Source organism: Podarcis melisellensis, assembly GCF_964234715.1.
Source record: "Podarcis melisellensis genome assembly, chromosome: 17".
Classification (NCBI taxonomy): domain Eukaryota; kingdom Metazoa; phylum Chordata; class Lepidosauria; order Squamata; family Lacertidae; genus Podarcis; species Podarcis melisellensis.
In genome coordinates, this window is record NC_138534.1 from 22,043,962 (window position 1) to 22,063,934 (window position 19,973).

Below are 19,973 nucleotides of genomic sequence, written 5' to 3' on the forward strand. Positions count from 1 at the left end.
ACGATGCATTTCCATGGATGCCAGATGATTTCATCAGATGAAACAGGGAAAGCACACTGCAGCAAACCCTTATGGCTGGAGGTTCAATTTTCAAGAGCATAAGTAAACATGTGAAGGGGAGGAAAGGAGGTTCCAAGCTCTGTGCCAAGTGCATCACCACTGTACTGTTCACAGACCTCTAAGAATTTGAAGGCAAAGATCAGAAATGGGAAACCTCCTCTACTCATGGAAGCTCATGCCACAGACATCTGCCCTCCTACTTACAGAGGGTTGAGAAACAGTACAAAGGTGATATACTGAAAGGAGCAGAGTTTAGCAGCACATCATGCATCTACTTCCCCTGGAATGTTTGCTTACACTCTTTGCAAACTGGATGCCTAAATAAAGCTTACCTCTGAAGTAAATCACTACCTCTAAATGGATGGAGAAAGTTCACTTATAATTACAAAGAAACGACTCACAGTTTGTCTTGCACCTAATCATATACTCCGAACTTAAAGCATGACTATCATCCTAAAATATAAGTAGTGTGTGAATCAATAGGCTGGCCTCAGGGTGGAAACTTTAGAAATCTTTAGATGTTGTAGGCACAATGGCCAGCATATCAATACTTGCCGAAACAGTACACACTTAACTGGGTGTTCATTTTCATTGAATCCTGATTGGATTTCACCATTTGCCTTCTGTTATTTTAAAAGAAATCCATACAGAATGAGCTCTCCATCACAAAACTTCAGATTGCATATTTGTATTTATTAGGACTGTGCCATATCTTATTCAGTTTAATTGTTGGATTTAAAATAGTGATTCTAGGACTTCTGGAGGCGGCGCGAACGGCAATGGCTGCCCTCTTCTAACCGGGAGAGGGAAGCTCCGCTGAGAACGGGTCGTCCGCTGCGGCGAAGCGGAGACCCACTCCGAAAAACCACAGGCGGCAGAAGCCTGTGGTCTCGAGACCCGGCGGGTGCCAGGAGTGATTCTAATAAGTTATGTATATTTAATAAGCTTCATATCTAATTAGTTGTATATCTAATAAGTTATCTATATCTATGTATAAGTATATGTATATGTGTATATATAGAGAGAGAGAGAAAGAGATGATAGATATAGAGATAGATAGATATATGCATCTTAGCTATGTAAATATTTACATCTTTAGAATACTGTTTGACAACTTTTTTTTTTGGTCTTGATATGGTTGCATAAGCCCTAGTTTCCCCCCAACAGCAGCCTCTTTCTTCTTAAGCAAGGCATATTTTTACTGTTGTAAACCACTTTGATACATTTTTGTGATATAGCAGTATATAAATATTTGTATAAATAAAATAAATGATAGGGGTGCCTATCAGGGGATGACTGCACAATGCTATATAATTTGTTAAATTTGCCTTTGCAATGACATCACTAAGTGCCATGGACAGCTATTGTAGGTACAAGCGAAAACAATATAAATGAAAAGGTAACGTATTCTCACAAGAAAGACTGAAAAATCAGCTTTGACATAAGTCTCAATGTGATTCACATTTATGTAGGAAAAACCAAAAATGGTTTTTAAAACAATACAAACACACACCCAATACTTATACCTAAACCATTTCCCCCCCATCTAGCTGGGAAACCCAATATGCAACATTTCAATGTTAAAGTTTGTGACTATTAAAGAAGTCAGTTAACATATTTCCACTTAAGGAGCTATCCTTTTGTCCTTTCAAATTTACTTCCTAATTTTCAAAATATCAACATAGCATAAAAGTTGGTGGGAAGGTCGAGGATTTCCAGAATGTCTATGCTCCTTCATGGCACTTCAGATTCTATGGGTAATTTATTTAGCTCTCACATAAATGAGCATCATTTGTATAGTCTGAAGATTTACATCCCTTGTTTTTGAAGGCAGATGAAAGCTGCTCTTCACATTCATTCTCTAGCTTTTGTAGACAAGAACCATTACTGGAACAGGACCCTATTCTTCTTTGTAAAGCTGAAACAAAAATTACAGGACAGAAATGAAGGAGCGATAAGTGAGGCAAAAAAGTGGAAACTGAGATTTTGGTTGGCACTCGCTCACTCCATTCGCCGCCACATTTTACATTCATGCTACAAATGTCTGGTAGGAAACTTGGCATACACATCATAACAAGCCAGCAATGAGGTCCAAAATTAGGTTGGGCTTTAAAGAAAAAGTACTAGGGGGCCTTGCTACCTGAAGATTTGGTGAAGGTGACCAACTTCTATAGCTTCAAAAGAGCATTTGACAAATTCCTGAAGGATAAAGCTGTAAGTAGCTACTAGTAACAATGGCTATGGAGTATGCCCCGACTACCAGTTCCTGGGTATCACGGGCAGTCGAGTGCCATTGCACACATGTTCTTCTTGTGGGTTACCCATAGGTATCTGGTGGGCCATTGTGAGAACAAAATGCTGGACTAGCTTGAACTTTCATCTGATCTAGTTGGGCTCTGCTTATGTATTATCAGGCTTCCCTCCCAGCAGTTAATCAATACTTGTTGGATATCATTCTCTGAGTAGGGCAACTATGATACCTAGGGAATCTTTCTGCAGCAATGTTTGGTTCTATTAGACAACCTAAAAAAAAGTAAGTCCACACTTCGAGAGCATCAAACTTTGGTATACACCTTTCTCTTAAATAAGAACTATTAATCTCTAAATAAATTAACTGTCACTGCCCTCCAATGAAAATTCTTGAAACTATTGAAGTAGAATTATTTGAACTCTATGGAAATAAATTTGAAATGAATAAATGCAAATGAGTTTATTTTTTTCAAAAGAGATTCAGTAAGGAAATAGGTTTGCCATGAAAAGCCATGTCATAATGGTGTGAAAAGTTTATTACCAAAATATACAATCATTAAAAAGTGAAGCTCTAGCATAGCTAATTTGGATAATGACATGAGAAGTTCTTCCTTTCACTGACAACCCAACAGCATAGATTTTTTAATGAATGGTAAGACAGTATTTGCTACAGTATACACTATTATCACTTGTAGTTAAAGTAGATCTGTGCTAAAAAATTATTTTAACAATTTGTTGGGTGGGTGATATGACAACCATGAAAAACTATGGGGCAGGGGGTTCTGGAGGGGGCTGCCATTTAACCTTGGTCAAGGTAAGCAAAGGCTTTCTGATTTTACTTGCTTTTTTAACATAATATAGAAAACTGCACACTATTCCTGGTGGGTGCAATACTGTCTTCACAGCTTGCCACCCCCTACACTCCCTTGAATGACTTGCCAGTGATACTACAGTACATCATTTCCCATCACTTGCAAGGCATTCTGGGAAGTGACATGAGGCTCTTCCACAGCTTCCCACTAGCTGCACTTCCTAGTGAGACTCAGTAAGGAAAGTGGCAACTCCCTCCCCAAAATATTCAGAGCAATTCCCCCTGCCCATACCAGAAAAGAACTGTAATTATTTTTACCATAGAAACAGATGACAAAGATGTAATATATGTTACTCAAACATATCAGATGGAGTGGATTTACACCATGCCTGCTATACAACCCAAAGCTAGATACAACTGAAAGTTCTCAGTAGGCAAGACTTCCTATAATACACCCCCAACTATCTCCAGTATTGTTGTAAAGTGCAAACAGATTAGTTCATACTTTCACCTTTGATGGGAACTTGGTTTCTGATCACTGCTAGGAATTTATCCACATTAGATCTCAGTAATCCCAAAAGATATGTTTATTCATCATTTTGAACCTAATAACCCTAGATTCCTAACACAAAGACCTTTTAAACAGTGCTATACAGGAACAAAGATGTGTAAAGCATGCAGTTGGAAGTCTCCAAATCAACCTTCTAAACAGCAATAAATTCATTATGTTTGGGAGACAATCATTATATAAAATTTACTCAGAAAGTATTAAAGCAAGTCAGGAATCCTCATGTGTGTGTTTGTGTGTGTGGTTTATGGCACCATGGTTCCCATTTAATTCATGTGCAGAAGCACTTCACATTTCTGATAAAATTCCAGTGGAATGCAGTTAGCTATATTTTCTTCTGACAACGATGCATACTATATATATATATATATATATATATATATATATATATATATGCGCTTTCGTAGATTTTCACGGGTACAGGAATGCAGGTTTTGGTGTCCTCGGGTGTCTTCCCGTGTAAAAGTTGGGGTGTCTAGGCGACGTTTCGACGAGGTCTCACTCGTCATCTTCAGGCTGGTGCTTTCGGCTTCTTGTTACTGGAACAGAGCAGGATCTCAGTGTTTGAGTTCCTATAAATACTGTTGAGGGGGTGTGGTGTATAGCCTCCAATGTTCTGGGCAGAGAGGAAGTTCCCAGGCTAGTGTGCCTTTTCTTCTTTTGTTCCTTAATTACTTGAGGGATATCCTGAGTGATTTCTTGAGTGATATCCTGAGTACCACTTAGGTGGGTCATTAGGTGTGGATTAGTTGCTAAAGTCTTTGTGTCTTGACCTCTTGAACTTTGTGAAGAGTTTTTCTGAGAAGATGGCTGTACTGCACTTAGTTGTGCTCTGGCTTGGCTTCGTGTATAGGGGCGAGCTGTGGTTTTGTGGCTTGTGTCAGCCAGATCTGTGTAGGGATTGCAGGGGGGTGCAGCATCCGGAGGTGCCTCCATGGTTTGGCTACTGGATGGTGTCTGTAATTTATCTGTGGAGAGGGTCTGGGTTTGGGTCTGGTGTGGTTGATTGGTGATGGCGTTCTGTGTGCCTCTGGATCTGGTGTCAGTTTTTGTGGGGAGGGCTAATTTCCAGATGTCTGGCAAGCGGGATGTGTCATCACGCTTGTTCATGTTGTGAGGGTGTTTCTCTATCTCGATGGCTTCCATGATTATTCTCTTGTGGTGATGTTCCATGTTAAAGAGCAATTTGGAATCTGCAAAATTAATTTCGTGTCCTGTTTCTTTCATGTGTTGGAAAAGAGAGGAAGTTTTTTCTTCTTTTTTGACGGCATTCTTGTGTTCTGCGATACGTGCATTTATTCGTCTGTTTGTTTGTCCAATGTACGTGGCTGGGCAGACTTTGCAGGGTATTTCATAGACCCCTTGGTTTTCCAACTGGATTTTATCCTTGGGGTTTCTGAGGATATTGGCTATTTTTTGGTTGGTGCAAAAGGCTGTTTTGATATTGTGTTTATGGAGGATTTTGCTAATTTTATCTGTAGTGCCCTTGATATAAGGAAGGAGGGCCATGCCATTGTTTTCTTCTGTGTCTTGGTTTTTGGGGGGTGTTTCTTTTTGGATTAGCTTCGTAACCCTGTTTTGCTGGTATCCATTGGCAATTAACACATTTGAGAGATTCTGTAACTCAGTTGTCAAGTGGTCTTTGTCAGCCAGGCGTTTGGTTCTGGAGATGAGAGTCTTGGCTACGGAGTTTATTTGTGCAGGGTGGTGGTGTGATTGTGCATGTAAGTAGCGGTTGGTGTGTGTTTTTTTCCGGTAGATAGTGTGTCCTAGGGAGCCATCCGGTTTTTTGTAGATTAGGACGTCAAGGAAGGGAAGTTGGTTGTTGGCTTCTATTTCCATAGTGAATTGTATTTTGGGGTGTAGGCTGTTGAGATGTGTGAGGAAGCTATCCAGTTTTTCCTTCCCGTGTGGCCAAATTACAAAGGTGTCGTCAACATATCTGAGCCAAAGTTTGGGTTTGTGTTCTGACTTGTCTAAAGCATTGGTTTCAAAGTGTTCCATGTACAGGTTTGCGATGACCGGTGAGAGGGGTGATCCCATAGGTGCTCCTTCTATCTGTTTGTATCTTTGTCCATTGTGGATGAAGTACGTGTTGGTTAGGCAGTGGTTGGTCAGGTCCAAGATGTATTCGGGGGGATTGTATTTGTTTTGAATGGCTGTCAAGGCTTCATTAATGGGCACTTGTGTGAAGAGAGATACAACATCGAAGCTCACAAGTAGGTCATTAGGATGTAGGTTTTGCTTCTTTATTGTTTCTATGAACTGGAAGGAGTTTGGAACGTGTGAAGAGATGGATTCTGCATAGGGCTGAAGTTGCTTGGCGAGAAATTTAGCGAGATTTTGTAGAGGTGAGCCTATGGAGCTGACTATTGGTCTGAGTGGTGTTCCTTCTTTGTGTATCTTGGGGAGGCCGTAGAGTTTGGGGCATCTGGATGATTTTTCTCTGGGGATGATTCTTAGCTGGATTTCTTCACTGATAGGAGAGGCTTTTATTTTGGATTTGGTGGTTTTTTCCAGATAGGTGGTGGGATCTGTTTTTATAGGTTGGTAGGTAGGATCTTGGAGTAGATTTGATAGTTTTGCTTGGTAGTCCGATGTGTTCATCACAACAGTGGCATTACCTTTGTCTGCTGGGAGGATGATTATGTTGTTGTCTTTCCTCAGGTTGGTGAGTGCTTTCTGTTCGTCTTTGTGTAAATTGCTTCTGGGTGGTTTGCTGGAGCAGAGGATGTTGGTGACTTCAAGTCTGATTTTATTGGCTTCATCTGGGTTGATTTTGGTTAGGCTAGCTTCGACTCCGCATATGATGTTTTCCGTGGGGATGCGTCTTGGGGCGACTGCAAAGTTGAAACCTTTGGAGAGTACTTTGGTTTCAGTTGTGGTGAGGATCCTGTCTGATATGTTATGTACTGTTTGTTTCATGGGTTGTTGTGGAGGGCACTACAGATAAAATTAGCAAAATCCTCCATAAACACAATATCAAAAGAGCCTTTTGCACCAACCAAAAATAGCCAATATCCTCAGAAACCCCAAGGATAAAATCCAGTTGGAAAACCAAGGGGTCTATGTAATACCCTGCAAAGTCTGCCCAGCCACGTACATTGGACAAACAAACAGACGAATAAATGCACGTATCGCAGAACACAAGAATGCCGTCAAAAAAGAAGAAAAAACTTCCTCTCTTTTCCAACACATGAAAGAAACAGGACACGAAATTAATTTTGCAGATTCCAAATTGCTCTTTAACATGGAACATCACCACAAGAGAATAATCATGGAAGCCATCGAGATAGAGAAACACCCTCACAACATGAACAAGCGTGACGACACATCCCGCTTGCCAGACATCTGGAAATTAGCCCTCCCCACAAAAACTGACACCAGATCCAGAGGCACACAGAACGCCATCACCAATCAACCACACCAGACCCAAACCCAGACCCTCTCCACAGATAAATTACAGACACCATCCAGTAGCCAAACCATGGAGGCACCTCCGGATGCTGCACCCCCCTGCAATCCCTACACAGATCTGGCTGACACAAGCCACAAAACCACAGCTCGCCCCTATACACGAAGCCAAGCCAGAGCACAACTAAGTGCAGTACAGCCATCTTCTCAGAAAAACTCTTCACAAAGTTCAAGAGGTCAAGACACAAAGACTTTAGCAACTAATCCACACCTAATGACCCACCTAAGTGGTACTCAGGATATCACTCAAGAAATCACTCAGGATATCCCTCAAGTAATTAAGGAACAAAAGAAGAAAAGGCACACTAGCCTGGGAACTTCCTCTCTGCCCAGAACATTGGAGGCTATACACCACACCCCCTCAACAGTATTTATAGGAACTCAAACACTGAGATCCTGCTCTGTTCCAGTAACAAGAAGCCGAAAGCACCAGCCTGAAGATGACGAGTGAGACCTCGTCAAAACGTCGCCTAGACACCCCAACTTTTACACGGGAAGACACCCGAGGACACCAAAACCTGCATATATATATATATATATATATATATATATATATATATATATAGTCATTGACTCACTTGTCTCATAAGTGATTCTAATTATATTATAGAATCATAGAATCATAGAGTTGGAAGAGACCACAAGGGCCATCAAGTCCAACCCACTGCCAAGCAGGAAACACCATTAGGGCACTATTAGAATTAGAATTAATTAGTTTATTTATTCCTTTAATTGTATTCAAAACAAAAAAAATTCCTTCCAGTAGCACCTTAAAGACCAACTAAGTTAGTTCTTGGTATGAGCTTTCGTGTGCATGCACACTTCTTCAGATTCTTCGTATCTGAAGAAGTGTGCATGCACACGAAAGCTCATACCAAGAACTAACTTAGTTGGTCTTTAAGGTGCTACTGGAAGGAATTTTTTTTGTTTTGACTATGGCAGACCAACACGGCTACCTATCTGTAACTTTAATTGTATTGTTATAGTTGTGTGTGTGTGTTCTGTTTCCTGCATTTTTATTTCAAAATAAAATAAAATAAAATTATATGAAGAAAATGTGTGTGCCTGTCCTCTTAACCAGGAATTGATTGTACTTAATATAGCATATTGATATTGTTATAGCTATATTGGGCTCTTTTTTTGCCAAAGACAGGCAGAATTGTAATTATTAAACTTAAAATAAAAACATACAATCCTAAAGAATTGTAACTTCCAATTCTATGTTGCATCATGTCCTGTATCCAGTGTGAACAATCCCACCCTGATTTTTATATGAAACCGGAGTTAACTACCCTGTTCCCATCTCTTGTAGCTGAAGTCACCAACACATTTTAAGCATAAGTGCATTTCAAGGATAATGTCTTAAGTTCCTTGGACGAAGCATATGAAGTGCTGAATAAGGCTACCAACATTAGTTAGAAGGAGTTTGACAAATAGCTATGAGTCACAGAAACACTTATTAAAAGAGGCTTGTCCAGCTGAGTGTTTGGAGTTGGGGGGGGGGGGAGAGACACACACCAGAAGGGAGATAAATCTTGCCTAGGCAAAATAAAGTTCCCTTGTGTATCTTCACTTTCAGCAGTCCTGCAGTGCTTCACCTAGATTATGTGACCCCCTCAGGATCACCAATATTTATTCTGTTCACCAAGTTTGAAATAGCTGTTATCCTACACTGGCTTTAAGTTGTCATTAATGCAATCAGTGAATGCCCATATATTAACAAGCCTATCATCTGGACTCCAGCATTGGCAAGGTGTATTCTCTGTTGGAGAGGACACTTAACGCAACATGTTATTTTCCATGAAAATACAGTATTTGATAGTGGGTTGTGCAGAAAAGGAAACATCAAGCACAATATTTGAGGGAAATATGGCTCTGACATCCTGCATTAAAAAAAGAAAGAAAAATCATTCTCCACATGAGAAAATTGTATTTGGAGATTATCAAAGGAGAGAGCATATGTTAAGCGAAATTCCTATGGGTGGGGTTCAATATTTTATATGTATTTACCTTAATTTTGAGATGGTCAAGGGGGTGATTATGAGTGTCCACACTCTTTCATTCTACAAATAATCTCACCAGTGGTCTGAACTCTACAGCTTTCCTGGAGGCCCATGTTTAATCAAAGCCCAGAGGAAGGTGTCATGCGATAGTTCCTTCCGTGGAGCTTTCTGAGATCAGGAAAATGCACCACCAAGGAGGTTGCAGAGTGCTGGATAAACATTGACGGGTAAGAAAAACACATGTAATATATAAACTCCTGTAGGCCATAATTGCCACTGATACAATATATATTTCTCTTTATGGCCAACGATCCAGGCAAAGGATGGTACCCTATTCATTATTTGGTGTTTGTTAAAATGGTGGTGGTGGTGGTCTTAGCAATACATACTTTGACCAAATTTTGTTGCTGTTCTCAGAGACCATTCTCTAAATGTTTGTTGTTTGTTTTATTTTTTGTTTTTTCTGTTGCATATGTTTTAATTAATTTAAAATAATGAAAAAAGGAAAAGACATCTGAAGGCAGCCCTGTTTAGGGAAGCTTTTAATGTTTAATAGGTTATTGTATTTTAATGTTTTGTTGGAGGCCACCCAGAATGGCTGGGGAAACCCAGCCAGATGGGCAGGGTATAAATAAATGTATTATTATTATTATTATTATTATTATTATTATTATTATTATTATTACCACTACCCTTAGCCATCTCACAACAATACTGTAAGCTCAGGTCTCCACATGTTCTAAAGAAATACTCAACTGGCCTGAGAAGAGTTGCTGGTGGGTGGAAGCCTCTTTCTCGGAGAAGGAACACAACTGAGAAACTGGAGGACATCTATCAGTACAGCAGTCAAGGTACCTGGCATAAGCACAGGTGCTTAGGTGCTCTCTCAAAGCAGGCATGATCAATTGCTTCTCATGTTTCTTTCCAGGGCTTAGTAAAAACTTGGGCACAACAAGCTAAAAGCCCCCTACCCTTTGTTTAATTATATCTTATTCGAAACTCTGGTCATTAGTTTTTAAACCAAATCTATGGCTATCTATACATATTTACTCGGATTGAAGCCCTGCTGTGCCCAATAAGATTTCATACCAAATAGGTATGTATATGTATTTCAGCCTTATTCTGCCTTCGGTCTTGAATTCCAGTTTGCACAATAAATATCCTGCTCTCATTCATGTTTCACACAAGGGAAAGAGCAACCTGGAAGGAAAAAAACAAAGGCCAAATTTGCAACTCTCTGTCTTACCTAAAGCATGTTACATAGTGTTTGCATGCCTTAAGTTACAGAGTTTCAGTATACAGCAAGTCATTTTTCAAGTCATTTTTAATCTGATACTTGGGGATGGCTCCAAATCCTGAATTGCATTTTACATTCTGATGCCATCAGCTCCATTTAAAATCCAGGTATTACGCGTCTAGTTAAGGATGTTTGAAGTACAACGTGCTCCATGTGACTGCATTCTTTACTGTAAAACTTTTCAATATATTATCGCTCTACAAAGTAATTGAATTAATAAAGAGGTCATATCGCTGTCATAGTAGATATTTCAGTTGATGAAGTGTCATTAGAATCATTTTACCTATGCAATTTAGATTTGCTCAAATATATCATCTCTACATACCAAACCCATAGCTCCCCAGTCCAAAGTTGTCCAAATTGCCACCTACATAAAAATTATGCTCTGTGAACACTTGATCCACGACTCCTAATATATAGAAACTAATCTTATTGTCTCTTACAGTCCTAGAGATTAAGGGATGGGGCCCATAAAACATATCTATTAATCATGAATAGGATGTCACACTGCTCATTGCTAGCAGGCATTCTACACAGCTTCTTTACAACAAATTAGTTATCAATTTTGAGCATTGTTCATACTGTGCTTTGAATTTTTGTATCATTTATTTTGATAAAACTGAATTATTTGCAGCTTTTATCATGAATACTTGCCACAAGACATCAAACTTATTTAATAGCAGCTGCAATTTGTGGAATTGCACTTCTAGTTAACAGTGGCCGACAACTGAAAAATTCACTGCAATTTGATAAATGATAGCATTAATAGAAGTGGTTCTTTAAATTTTTAATAGGCCAATTGCTTAACTTAACTAGGGCCAAATGCTCAGCTGAACTTCAATTCATACATCTTAGTATAAACCAGTTTCATCCACAACACAGTAGTTTGCCTGTTAAAACATGTTACTTGGTAATGTATCCAAAAATACTAGCATTGCACTTTATAGTGTTGTCTCAGGTCACCATATACAAATACACTACATAATACATATACTGTTATGGTATCAAAGCCACTATTACTACAAAACTCATATAAAGTACTTCATATACCAAGGCTGCAATCCTATGCATGCTTACTTGAGAATCAGTCCCATTGAACTGACAATGATCTTTTAGTAGATCTATAAGATTAAGCTGCACAAGTTCTGTTCTTAGAATTTCAAAAATAATTATTATATTGTGCTAATCCAAAACTTTACTACTGAGATACCCATTATGAGCAAGACTTTCTTTTATCTTTTTTTACTTTACATAGAAAAACACCCTGAAATTTACATTACAAACCCAGAAGGGTTTAGAGCCTTGCCAAATGATGCAATTATTCCTTCAGTTTAATTTTGCCTAAACCAAACAGTTCTTCATCAACTTCAACAAAGATCCTACCAGAAAACCTCATGCTGATGAAAGAAAACCAGGAAAACTTTCAAAAATAAAAATGCATTTTATGCTTTACTTTTTTTAAAAAAGCAAAAAGCATCTGTTTGTTGGGAGGGAGACAAATGTAAAATGGATTGAAAGACCTCTAAGGTATATGAATTATCTACTAGTTCTTGGAGGTAAAAAATTATCAGCTTAAGTACTTTACAAAATTTGTCATTCCAACAATAACTATTGGGGTGGGGTGGGGGTGCAGAAAATTGCTGGAATGAACTCAGTGAAACCTTACATTGTTAACCGGCTCCAACAGCTGATACTCTTAACATCTCTGTTTATGCTACGTTTTCATGGAGTTGATTTGACAAATTAAATTCTTTTGCTCCAAAGAAAAGAAAAGAAAAGAATCCTCATGGCTTATCCTAAACAGATTAGTCGATACTAAACATATTTTTTTAAAAATGCAATGCCTGTGGACGACAAATAATAAGAATCTAACTTACTGAATACTTTCAATAATTTTAAAGAATACTCCTGAAACTGGTAGAATGCTTTGTGTTCGAGTCATTAGTAGTTATGTTAGGATGTTTGCTTGTTTTTAACTTGGGAAGAAAGTTATTAAAAGGTACACCTAGTTATAAGAAATAGCTAGACATTCTGTGTTTAACAATATGTTTCATATGCCATTTTTACATGAGCATCATGCTTGCTTGCTTTTTGCTTATTCAGAACACCCACAGGTTACACAAAATGAATTGGTGGGTCATCGCTGTACCTTATTATTCTTACGAATTAGGCCAAACTTATTGAATTCAGGATCCTCTTTTATTTAACAGAATAAATGAGTGCTACTAACACAACAACAGTAAGTACAGAATACTATTTTTCTCCACTAACTGCAACTGTAAGCAAGAACTGGTAGACAGTACTTTATTAGAAGTCCTATAGTAAGCACACGTTAGAGAAATTAATCATTCATTCCCTGTAGACTGCTTATGTATTTCATCAGGCCATTATCTGATCTGAATAACAAGAACAATTGCATAATGAAATGCATTACTGCTGACACCAGCAACTTTATTCTATCCTCTTCAAAAATGCAAGTACCTTTACAGCACAAAAGGGGAAGAAGGTTTTACCCCCATAATTCCTCTGTGCCTTAATGCACTGGCCCACAACAGTTTCTTGTTCACCTGTATTTTATACTATCAAAACGTAATTGCATGATATTAAACACAATATGCACAAGTATACATTTCAGGGAAATTATATCAAGCCATTCCAGTGATATAAATATAATTTTCAAAGGCAGGGTTCAGCATTCCCATCCTATGTGTGCTCATTCAAAGAACATGCCAAAAAAAGAAGAAAAAGTTTCCAGGAAATACTTCAAAAAAATGATAATGCACCCTAGTCTCAAACAACAATAGTCAGCACTGCTGTGCTAAACAATATTCTGCAAAACTAGCAAACAAATCCCTTGGCTTGGCTGAATACATTAATGTGTTGCGAACCACTTTTATTAATAAGCCAACCGAACCTGACCATCTCGTATAGTCACAATACAACTCCTGACAAGACACTTATTTTTCGCAAGAAAAGCTCTCTTACATTCAGTTGTTTCATGTTTCTAAGACCATTAAATAACCTTTAAATGGCCACAAATGCTGCTGTTTAAAACTATTCTAATCCAGCTACCATGAAGCCAACATTAATTCATTCTTCCTAGAACTAGCAATCTATGCTCTCCTTGTACTCCCATCATTATGCTTATGGTAACTGTAAGCAATTCTGTACATGCCAAGCAATACTTTGTGCGAGTATTAATATCTTAAGCCAGTTTTGCCTAATTGGCCTTAGCACAGTGCATATTACAAATATCATTAGAAGTGCTAGTGAGAAAATCAGTTTTGCAAGAAATAAAACTTTTATGTTTCAGTACAGCCATTGGCAGTAGTATAAGGAGGAAACTTTCAAAATCAACTATTAATGGTCACACTTGAACTTGGGAGCAAGGCATGTTCAATATAGTTTGTCTAGGGGATTTGAACTCTGAAAATAGTGAATCCTCAATACCTTGGGAATATTAAAACAATGAAAGCATTACTCATTAAATAATTTTTGCTGCCACATCATCCTTCATGAGACAGGTAGTTTCTATTTTAGAAAAAAAGAGAGTTTAATTCATTACTGTAGATATTGCGATCCGCAGCATGTACCATTTTTTTTTGCCTAGGAGCACAAAATTATTCTAATCAAAATCCATTTGGCAATAACAAACAATGCTGAGATGTTATTGATTCAACCTAGTACATTCAGAACTGACTCAACTCTATTTCCACTGACAAAGGTTTTATTAAATATTTGAAAACAGTCTCTCTCTCTCTCTCTCTCTCTCTCTCTCTCTCTCTCTCTCTGTATATGTGTTCGTGTGTACACACACTTTTTTGGGATTGGCTATGTTCACTGCTCATTATTTTGTCCAGTTGCAATCAGTTAATCCTCAGATCCCCTTCAGGTGGTCAACAAAACCCAAACCAAACCAGCTACAATCCGTCTGTCCGACCCAAGTGGAATAAGGCTCTTAAAACTTTTTTTTTAATGCAGAGATGTTTCTTAGGCTCCAAGATGGTACCCCTTGTGTCAGGCAAAGCTCTTACTTCCTTTTCATTAACTAACCTCAATCACACAGCCTCCATGGCCTTGTCCAAATTCATTCTCCCACAGGACACACAGCACAAAACAACACCGCATCTGGAGCCTAAGTTGTGTCCTGCGTGTGCCACTTTCAAATCAAAACACTGTTTTGATGTAGGCAATGCTTAACATTTACAAATCTGTCTCAAAAGGCAAGGGTAGCCAAGAATGGGGCTAAGGTAAAGACAAACTGTATCCAAGCAAGTAAACCACAAGACTATATTGCTACCATGTATTGGTACTTGAAGACTTAACTGACACCTAGTGCTACCTTTCCATTTAAAATCCTCTAGGTGTCTACGGAAGAGCATCTCTTTGTTGGAAAACGGGGGGGGGGCTGGTTCGGATGAATGTTCCTATATGTCCTAACTCGGGACGTAACATCTCCAGCAAAAGCAACAGCATTGCTCCTGCAACTCTTCTGGCATTTGAGCTTCTCGATATAGAAAAAGGAGGAATAAAAAAAGCTCAATGCACTCTTCCCCCCCCCCCACCCCATGCACACTACCAATGGTCGCCGCCGCCGCCCCTAAGTTACATGACTCGCGATGTTGTATATGTACAGCATCGCATCTGCTTACGGGGCAGACGGGATGAAAGAGACAAAACACAAAAGAAAGAGTGTAGGAGGAAAGAAAAGCGACTTACTAAATGCAGCCAGCTCGGACCTCTCCGGAAAATCTTAAGGAGTCTTTCCTTTCCGCTCCTGCCGGTCACCTTACGAGCAGTGCTCCTATTCCACAAAGGCCACGAATGAACTGCAAAGACAACCACATGTCACACGCCCAGCAGGTTTGTTTTGGTGCCGAGAGAAGATTGCGGGTGCGAGGAGGGCTGGGTGCGGGGGAGGGAGGGAGGGGGAGAAGAGCGCGAGAGGGAGGAGGGGCGAGAGGCGGGCGGGCGGGCGCTTCAAGTGCTCTCCTTCCCCCCTCCCTCTCTCCTCGCAATTGCGAAGCGGGTGCCGTTCTCCCACCCCTCAATAAATAACTCAGGAGAGGGTCTTTCTCTCTCGCGCGCGCGCCGTGCCCAATTCGCCGCTCTGCCAGGGCGCGAAGAAGAAGACGGTACCTGCAACTCTCCCCTCGCGCTGAGGCTGCCAGAGAAGAGGAGGAGTGTGGTGGCGAGGAGAAAGATTTCTCTTTTTTCAAAAAGAAAGAAAGAAGGGGGCAAAATAAATAAATAAAAGGCGAGGGACGGCGAGAGGAGGAGTGTGTGTTTGTGTGTGCGCGCGCGCGAGCGAGCGCGGAGGCTGGGAAGTCAGGAGCTCCTTGGCAGAAGCGGAGCAAACGGATAGCGGGGAGTCGACGCCGGTGCTGTGGAAGGAAGAGCAGCCCTCCGAAGAAACCCACGCAGGGCGCGGGGAGAGAGAGAGGCAACCGGCGCGCTCCTCCCGCCGGCGAGAGGGAAAGGAGGCGGCAGCGGCGGCAGCACACACAAAAAGCGTCCCCTTCCTTGCACGCGCAAAGACGAGCTCCTCTCTCTTTCCCTCGCTAGGGCGCATCCCCACCGCCGCCGCCAGCAGCAGCAGCAGCAGGTGAAGCCGCTCTCCTCACACTCACCTGCATTTCCTTAACGAGCCACTTGATGGCTGGCAGTGGCTCGAGGCGAGGCGCTTTCTTGCTTGCTTTCTCTCGCGCTCGCCGGTGCCTGCCTATACTCGGCCAAAAGCCGCAGGGGAAAGGAAGAGGGGGGCGCTCTGAGGTGCGGAAGGAAAGACCGCCCAGGGAGCGGAAAAAAGCTATCGTCTCGAGACGGTTGTTGGCGCTTTACCACCAAGAAAGGGGTGGAGGAGGGGGGGGAGAAGAGGGGTGGCGGCAGGTTGAAGGTGTCGGAATGCTTTGTGGGGGGGGGGACACGTGTAACACAAAGGCGGTCTCTCTGGAAAGTGACCCTCCTTTTCTCACGCTTGTCACCTCAGGCGCCACTTTATTCCGCGCTCCTCTCAGTCCTGACAAGAAGCATCTCCACCTCTCCCTTTTGTGACCCCCTCATTATGAGGGCCTCATATAAGACCCGCAATTTGGCTGCTGAGGGGGGGGGGAGAGATTATCCCCCCCCCTCCTGAGAAAAGACAAGCTGAGAGAGAGCATACATCTCCATGAACTTTCTGCCTCGCGCCTCTTCCCCCGCCGGCGCACTTCGAGGCGCGCGCGCGCTCCGCTCTGTGAGGGGAAACGGGGCCCAGAGGCGGACGGACCTTCTCTCCGCTATCCCGTTACGCTCAGATACAACGGCCAGCTCCCTGCTGTCCTAAAACCCGCCGCCGTTCCCTCCCTCCTTGGCGGGTTTATTTCCTCTTGCCCCCCCCCCCCCCCGGACGATGAAGCAGTTAATAAGGCATGAAAATAATACACCTTCACGGTGCTAATGACCCTAGTCACCACTTTGAAGAAGGCTGGGAATGGGTGGTTTCAGAGGAGCTGCCTGGTTTCCCGCCTCCCCCCTCACGATCTCTTCCAGGCACAGATGATTCCCAGGCTATTAATACGAGGAAGGCCCTCGCTCTCCCTCAAGGAGCTGCATTTACAAGGGAAGGAGAGCGCGTGGGACGAGAGGGCAGCGCCGAACAGGACCCGCCCTGCCGGTGCTTCCCGCCTCGGGCGCGCCCGACCCGGCGCGTGCTCCTCCTGCCGGTTGCCCTCGCTCGCTTGCTTCCCTCGCTCGCTGGGTTCACCGAGAGAGCGCGTCGATTCCCCCTTTCCAAGCTAACCCGCCCCCTCGCCGTCTTCCCCCTTCCGCTTCTTTCTCCCCTGACGATACTTGGTGTGTTTTAAATAAAGATTTCGTTCTGCCAACCCGCAGGAAGCTTTTAACAAGATGCAGCTGAGCGTGTCGATATCATAGCTGTTGACTGCTGCTCAAGCGTGCGCCTCGACTCCCAACTCTTCTCGGGCTGCAGCTTCGCCGCCTCACGCTGCGGCCCTCTCGCCTTGGCAGCCTTCTCGGAGCAAAGGGGAGGCGGCTTCTCCACCCGCTTCCCCCCACTTAAAGGCTCTTCTCCACCCTGTGAATGTCCGGGGAAATTTTACCTGGAGAACATGCACAAGACTTAAGGACCTTGCAAGAAGTCTGTGTCTTTTTTTGGGGGGGGGAGAGATATGGAGGGATAAGTTGAGTCGTTGGTGTGCAAAGCAAACGGCCATTACAGTGGTACCTCGGGTTACAGACGCTTCAGGTTACAGACTCCACTAACCCAGAAATAGTACCTCAAGTTAAGGACTTTGCTTTAGGATGAGAACAGAAATCGCGCAGCAGCAGCGCTGCGGCAGCGGGAGGCTCCATTAGCTAAAGTGGTGCTTCAGGTTAAGAACAGTTTCAGGTTAAGAACGGACCTCCAGAACGAATTAAGTTCTTAACCCGAGGTACCACTGTATGTACATCCAGCAGGTCTTGCACATAATCCTTCCCTGAAGAGGAAACTGTGCACATTTCCCTATCACTATGTGTAACTTCCCCACAGGCTCTGTGGAATGGGCACACCTCAACTCCCGTTTTGTGGATTCTCTGGGCAATGTGCACATTCGCCGGTCAGTATGCATAGTCTCCAAGAAACATGCCTCCCCACCTGCATCTCTTGTTCAGAAGAGTGCAAATTACACTCCCCATGCTGATTCTGGCCCACTGCCTAATTTAACGCAGCCCACAACATACCATGCCATCGATGATGATGATGATGATGATGATGATGATATTTGTTTATTTATATGCCGTCCATCTGTCTGGATTGTCCCAGCCACTCTGGGCAGCTCCCAACAAAAAAATATTAAAAGCACAATATAACACACGCTAAAAACTTCCCTGAACAGGGCTGCCTTCAGATCAGCCATGCATTGTGGAGACACTTGATAAGAATTAAAATCCTTATGTAGTTCACTCTCCTTTTCACCACTTTCAGGTGTTGTTCCCTGAGCAGTTGAACAGCACAGGGAGAATTGCAGGGGGAGGAAAGTTTTTAACCTTCTCTCCCTCCCCTCCAATTCTGATGGAAATGTCCACCCTTCCATGTTGCTATTAAGCATTGGGGTGGGGTGGGGGGGAATCATCATTGGAATCACAGGGGAGGGAGCATCAGAGGAAGGATTACCCAGCAGGGGGTAAGGAGTTGGGAGAGAAAACATGTGAAGTACCTCTGTCAGAAGGGTCACAGATTTCCCATCATCCCGAAGAAATAAGGTATGCTAATGAATGGAAGACCCAGCCAGTATTTGTCTAATGGCCGCTGGATTCATTAGATTTAAAACATGTAAATAGGCACATGCATATTTTTTTAAAAGTTGCACCTATGTGCCAGGGAATCAGATGATCTGGGCTCCCTGTCATATGTGCACATCTTTAAAAACACAGTGTTTTTCCAACTAATATGTGGTGTACACAATTAAGCTACATTTTAGTGTATTTTTGGTCTCTGTGGAAGCCGCCCAGAGTGGCTGGGGAAACCCAGCCAGATGGGTGGGGTATAAATAATAAATTGTTGTTGTTGTTGTTGTTTAAATAAAGTTTTAAACTGTTTTTGTGTGTTGCGGGGTTATTTGGCTATTCTGTTTATATTTTGATTATGTGTTTTGTGTTTCTATATTGTAATTTTATCTTGTGAACCACCCTGAGACCTGTGAGTATAGGCTGGTATATAAATTTAAGAAATAAACAATAACAATAGCACCCTAATTTGCAAGTATGTTACTTCTTTTTGTAAAAGGTACCGTATGTAGTCAAATGGATGTATTCCTCAACTTGTTTTAGTTGAAATACAATTGGATTATCAGATTGTCATTTGTGATTAAATACAAAAGCTCTTTCCCCATTAGGTCTGAGTGGCATGTATAAATTTGGTGGCAGGGCATCTGTTTTGCATGCAGAAGGTAGCAGGTTCAATCCCAGGTGCCTCCACATAGGGATGAGGGAGATTCCCTACCTGAAACCCAGGAGAACTGCTACTGGTCAGGGTACATAACACTGTGCTAGATGTATCAATGATCTGATTCGGTAGAAATCAGCTTCCTACATCCTTAGATTCACTTCTCAAAGAAATTGTAGAACCTAATCCTTTCTTGGCTTCAGAGTTTTAAAATTAAATACTATCTCATTCAACACATGTGCCCTTCACACATAATGGGAAGCATATATATAAATACTAGACTACAAGATGAAGTGAATTCAGCTTTGAAACCCATAAAACCCAAAAGAGCTTACTGAATCTACTTGCTTGTACCTTTGACATCAAGCAGGGCAGTTGTTTTCTGTAAACAGGAGTTGGTGAAAGTCTTCATCTGATTAATTTTCATGAGTTGAGCATGTAAAAAAGTGGCAACACTCCTTATTGGAGGTCCTGACTCCAATAACAGCCTCAGTCCACATGCATGCAAATCTGCTTAGTGTTAGCGAGTCTGCTTTTAAAGTATCTCTCAGCACTAATGAGAAATCCAATAGCATCCTTGTCAA

At 41.8% G+C, this 19,973-nt stretch overlaps 1 protein-coding gene across 27 annotated transcripts in view; it reads right to left on the bottom strand.

The window, feature by feature from the left end:
* PTPRD (protein tyrosine phosphatase receptor type D) overlaps positions 1-16,192 on the bottom strand; it is a 1,158,377-nt gene extending 1,142,185 nt beyond the window's left edge. For 9 of the 27 annotated variants that reach the window (XM_081893634.1, XM_081893633.1, XM_081893640.1 and 6 more), the window contains exon 1: positions 15,183-15,373. The gene's annotated coding sequence lies outside the window, so the exon portion shown is untranslated. Of the gene's footprint in view, positions 1-15,182; positions 15,375-15,602; positions 15,968-16,093 lie in introns of those variants that run through there. The other 18 variants (XM_081893658.1, XM_081893656.1, XM_081893655.1 and 15 more) reach the window with 6 other exon arrangements.
* Between the last annotated feature and the right edge of the window lie 3,781 nt (positions 16,193-19,973).